Consider the following 6,508-nt stretch of genomic DNA (forward strand, 5'->3'; position numbering starts at 1 on the left):
GTGCAGATTAATAAGAGGTTTGTTTGTTTAAATAATTATGTATAAGAAGGTGATATCTCATAGTGTGACTCCAAAGAAACTGAGTTGGATGAGGATTCATTGAAAGAATCATACAAAAACATGTATGATCAATGGTTGAAGGTAAGTGCATAAAATCGCTTAATGGCAAACAATAACAAAGTGCTTAAGAAAAAAATGAAGAACTTGATTTCATTGTGGAAAACTATGAAAATGATAGTGTTGCCAAGGATTTTGAAATTAGGATTTTGCCTAAAGAAATAGATCATATGGTAAAATGTGTGAGAATGCTTAATCTTATATCCATGGTGTTAGATGGTGTTATTTGTCTAGGTTAAAGAGTTGGTGATCTTATTGGGGTAAGATCAAATGGATCCAAACCTAAAGGAAAAACAACATTTGTAAACATGGAAATTTTACTTATGCTTTGACAACGGACCTAAATGGAAGAACAATTTTGGCTCTTGAGGCCTCAACTTCTCAGTATGTCGCAACACATATGATATTTTGTCCTGACTTTCCATTTTTGTGGTATGAAAGGTGACATTCGACTTAAATATTTTACCATGGTGATACTTTTAAAAAAAAATTATTTCAATCACCATGGAAAATAAAACATCTTGTTGAGAAGAAAAGATCGACACCCAAGAAGATTTAGGTAAAGAAAAATGAATCTAAATATTTTGCTACATTTACATGTCATAGAACTCATGCTATTAATTCTTGGTATTTTGATAGTGGATATTCTAGGGATATGTCACAAGTATACTCACTAATTTCAAATCAATGAAATGTGGTGTTGTAACTTTTGGTGATGGTATGGTAGGAAACATTGCCGGAAAGGGTATCCTAAGTTTTTATGGGTTACAAAGTTTGAAAAATGTTTTGCTTGTTGATATACTGAAAGCAAATCTAATTAGTATAAGTCAAATATGTTATCAAGGTCTTATAGTAAACTTTTCTCTTGTTGACTGTAATGATATTGATCAAAATGATAATTTGGTGTTGAAAGGTTTTAGATCTGTTGATAATTACTATGTACTTTCTCAAACACTCATTTGTCACTCAACCATAGGTAATGCAAGTGATGTTTGGCATGAAAAACTTGGCCATATAAATTACAAAAATTTGAAGAAAATTTCTAGTGCAGGTCTTGTTCGTGAGTTACCTAAATTGGGTAAGGAATCAACTGGTATGTGTGAACCATGTTAATTGGGAAAAGAGTTAAAAAATTCTCATAAAGGTGTTTCAGAAATTAATACTTCAAAGGTTCTAGAACTGTTGCAAATGGTAAGATATACATTTTTTTTTTGTATTAATGTTTTTTCACGTTTTACTTGTACTAATTTATGTAGGAAAGAACGACACACTTTTGATGCCTTTATAACTTCTTGCACCAAATTAAGAGTTAAAAAAATTGCAACATAGGTAAGATCATGAGAATCAGGAGTGATCACGGTAAAGAGTTTGAGAATGTTGTTTATGATAACTTTTGTAAATCCCTATGCATTTCTCATGAGGTTTCTGCTCCCAAAACTCCAGAACAAGATAGGTTTGTTGATAGAAAAAATCGAACCATACAGGAAATGGCGAGGATGATGTTGAACAATAAGAAACTTTCAAAGAGGTTGTGGGCAGAGGCAATAAAAATTGCCTGCTACAAAATTAATCGAGTGTTCTTACGCCCAGGTGCAACCAAAACTCTTTATGAAATCTGGAAAGGTAAAAGACCCAATGGAAGTTTTTTTTCATTTTTTTTTTGGGTGCATTTGCTATATACTTAGAGATCGTGGAAATATTGGAAAATTTGGTACCAAATGTAATGTGGGCATCTTTCTTGGGTATTCAGATAATAGTATGGCTTATCGTGTTTTTAACATAAAAACCCAAACTATTATGGAATCTACTAACGTGGTTATTGATGATGTGAAAGACTTTCTTGAATATTGCAGTGAAGAGAAAATTGACAAGTTTTTAGAAGAAAATAATCAAGGTTTATCTTTTGTCCTAACATAAACAAAAAAATGTCGCAACACAGATTAGAAAATGTCTTGACAAAAGCTGAATTTGTTTCGACATATTATGAGTGAACCAAGAGTAGAATTTCATAAACCATCTCGGATCCTATTCAAAAGGAACCATCTACCAAAGTTAAGAAGAATCATCATGTTATCTTATTTTAGGTAATATGGAGGAAAGTATGGTCACAAGAAGAAAGTATATCAATCTTGTCTAATTTGTGTGTTTTAGTTCTTCTCTTGACCCAAAAAATGTGAATGAAGCTTTGAATGATAAATCATGGGTCAATGCAACACAAGAAGAGTTAGAAAAAGTCACCAAAAATGATGCTTGGACTCTTGTACCTAGGCCTAATCATACAAACGATATTGGTACTAAATGAACTTTCAAAAATAAAATCGATGAATTTGGAACAATAGTGAGAAATAAGGCTAGGTTAGCAGCCTAAGGGTACACCCATGTGGAAGGTGTGGATTTTGATGAAACCTTTGCTCCTATGGCTATACTCGAATCCATCAGGTTGTTGTTGGTCGTTGTATGTGTTATTGGTTTCAAATTATACCAAATGGATGTTAAATCCACTTTTTTAAATGGTATTTTGAATGAATAGCTTTTATTGATCAACCAAAGGGATTTGAAGACCCTCGTTTTCCTAATCATGTTTTTAAGTTAAAAAAAAAGGCTTTGTATGGGTTAAAACAAGTCCCTCTGGAATGGTATGAAGATTGACACAATTTCTTGTTTTAAATGGCTATAGAAGAGGTGGAGTTGACAAAACATTCTTTATTTAAGACATTAATTTTGACATTGTTATTACTCAAATATATGTCGATATTTTTTTTGGCTCTACATCTAACTCTAAAATGCAGGAATTGCTCATGCAAATGAAAGATGAATTTTGATTGAGTATGGTAAGTGAATTGACCTATTTTCTAGGTTTGCAGATCAAACAATCAGTAGATGAGACTTTCGTTTCCTAGAATAAGTATGCCAAAAATTTGGTCAAGAAACTTGGTCTTGATTCTACCAAACACGCCAAAAATCCAATGGGGACCACGATTAAACTGACCAAAGATGGAAATGGTGTTAAAGTAGATCCAACTATATAGAAGCATGATTGGAAGCCTATTGTATCTCACAACTAATCGACCTAACATAAGCTACATTGTTGGGATTTTGTGCTCGGTATCAAGGGAATCCACGGAAAATCATGTCACTGCTGTGAAGAGAATAATTAGTTATGTGAATGGTACTCTTGAGTATGAAATTCGGTATTCCAAAGAATCCTTGTTTGTTTTAGTGATGTTGACTATGCAAAAAATGTAGATGAGAAGAAGAGCACAAGTGGGGGATGCTTCTATCTAGGAAACAATCTAGTTTCCTAGCATAACAAAGTACAAAACTCAATATCCTTGTTTACTATTGAGGCCGAGTACATAGTTGCTGGAAGTTGTTGTACTTAACTGCTATGGATGAAACAAACGATGATTGACTATGGGTTTGATTTGGATACATTGGATATTTTTTGTGATAATACTAGTGCAACTAATATCTCAAAAAAATCATATTCAACACTTTTGCACTAAACACATTGATATTTGTCATCATTTTATCAGGGAATTTGTTGAAACTAACAAACAAATTACAGATATTTTTACAAAAGCCCTTGATACAATCGGATTTGATTTCCACAGGATTTCCTTGGGGGTTTATACTAATTCAGTTTCTATTTGTTCTACCATATCCATTGTATTAAAATTCTTGCTAAATGTCTTCCTATTCTTATCCAAAGAAAAAGTCTTAAACATTAGTTTAACATGCATTTTTACTACTATTTAGATTTTATAGTTAATATATGTCCTGCTTTTGTTTAAAAAAAATAATTAGTCCCACGAATTAATATTTTTCTATATCAATCGGTGTGTATAGTGTATGAGCATATGATTTCTCAAGCTCTGTTGATGATGAGAACTCTTCAACAAAACTAGATCAAAAAACTCAAAGAATGAGAAGGAAATGATGAACTCAGAAACAACTTCTAGAACATAGAGAAAAATTGCAGAGTAAAAATGGAGAAAAAGTGTTTGTATTGCTTAATAGTATCTGGTTACAATTAATTTTTCAACCCCTTAAATGATGAAGGGAGGTCTTATTTATAGGTGAGCTTCGATGTCTTTTAGTACAAAGTGGCCATAAGGGGACATAAAGATACTCCTGCATGTTGCTGGTGGTTATGGTGCATGTGATAGTGGTGTTAGGGAAGTGGTGGTCAGCTCTGACCCGTGTCAGGGGCATGGTAGTAATGCCATCACTGTTTAGTGGCTTCGTACAATCACTACTTATCTGGTACAAGCATCGAGTACGTACCTCGTCCATACTTTGTATGTACCTAATCTAAGGCACTCCGTGTTGGGGATAAGGCTATATACCAAGCTTTGTATATTACAATTCAAAAGAATAGATCAAAGATAATCTATTTTCTAATGGAAGAGTAATACAAAGAACATAGAACAAATGAAACAAGTAGTAGAATGGACATTTTGGTTGAAGAACCTTGATACTTAAAATCACAAGCCTATGATTTTTTGTGAATCAACAAAATGTAACAAAGGCTTGACACAAATTGAGAATTGTTGTCCAAAAATCTCTATTCCTAGCCTCCTCCTTGAGATTGCTTGAAAGTACTAGATTGGAATGAGATTGGGATTCACAAGCCTTGAATCTTCAAGCTTTCTTGATGAAGATCTTGGAGAAAACTATTAATCTTGAGAGCCAGAGAGAGAGAGAGAGAGAGAGAGGTGAGTTATGAATTTACCAAAAACTTAAATGACCCCTTTAAATAGTATAGGAACCCTTATTAGACTCAACCAATGAGCTTAGAGAATTTTAATTTTAATTTTAATTTTGGAGCCAAAAACTCGTCACTATACGGTCCTGTACAGACCACCCAAGCGACGCGCCACCTGCATCCATGCGATGCATCGCTTGACAGATGATGCATCATCACCATGTAGGCAATGAATTGCCTATGTTGTGTTTCAAGGGACCAGCGATGCATCACCTCCAGAGCGACGCAACGCAGGTCCTTCTGACTTGGGGCCCCAAAAATTGTCTCAAAATATTCCAAAATGCCTCTATACTCAAAAGAAATAATTTGGACCCAAAAATATGATTTATAGATGTCTATACCACAAGTCGACTCTCACATGTTGACTTTAGTAAAACCGTTATGGTTTTTGCAGCTCTTCGTGCCTAAAATAATTTTACTATGTATTTAATCAATCATAACAATCCTCTACTTGGTTAAATACATCCTCAATCATCTAGCCCGAACAATATTGGTGCATAGAATAAAGTACATTTTTGGTTTGAAATTTATCTTAGAGAAAACACTACAAAGCTTCTATCAAAATGTTAAGGTATTCTTAAAATATTGAACCCAACAATCCTAGAGATAAAAACCGGTAATGTCTCACACACCTCTACTTGATTACTCATGTATTTCCTACTTTTCACGCTTAGCACTTTTATGGCCTTGTGTTTATCCATTCATCAACCATTCGGAGAGAAAACTCCTACTCTCTTGAGAAGCGGCACCACCTCTGGGTTCACATAGGTAAAATTCTTACAACATCTTTGCTACCTTTAGAGATGCTTGTTGCTCTTCAACTGAATTTCATTAAAAGCCTATGGCTTAACCCTCATGTTTGTTAGCAATCAACATTAACTCATCCTAGATAAGACTTTTACCCTTATTAGCAACTTGTTCTTACCTATTGAACTCTACACTTTATTTACAAGTTTTGAGTTGGGTTGCCATCATTGGCAAATCTATTGGTCAAGAAGTTTTAGTCCCATCCCTCTATTTGTTGAACTCACAAAATCTCTCCCTAGAGGTTTGGTAAATGGATCTGCTAAGTTCTCACACCATTTATCATACGAAATTGACATGACACTCTTATCAATCAATTATCTCACGTAGTCATGTCTTAGACTTATATGTCTAGACATTCCATTGTATATTTTATCGTAAGTTCTATTCAATGTGGCTTGATTATCACAATGTATCGAGATCGTCGATACATCCACCACGGTTTTTGGTATCTCCATCATGAGATCTCTTAGCCACTCGACCTCTTTGTCGGTTGCCGCTAGAGCTAAAAGCTCGAACTCCATAATTGAGTGACATATATTCGTTTCTTTATTAGATCCCCAAGAAATGACACCCCCATAAAGGGTAAACACCCAACCGATTATGGAGATATTATCTCATACACCGGATATCCAACTTGTGTCTAAATATCCTTCAAGTATCTTAGGAAACTTAGAATATTGGAGGCACAATCCTTTGGTCCTTTTGTGGTATCCAAAAACTCTTTCTACGACCTTCAAATGTCTAATACATGGATTGCTAGTATACCTACTTAGTTTACTAACCGCAAATGCAATATCCGCTCTAGTACAATGTGTG

The sequence above is a fragment of the Humulus lupulus genome, chromosome 2 (genome assembly GCF_963169125.1).
Source record: "Humulus lupulus chromosome 2, drHumLupu1.1, whole genome shotgun sequence".
NCBI classification, from domain to species: Eukaryota; Viridiplantae; Streptophyta; class Magnoliopsida; order Rosales; family Cannabaceae; genus Humulus; species Humulus lupulus.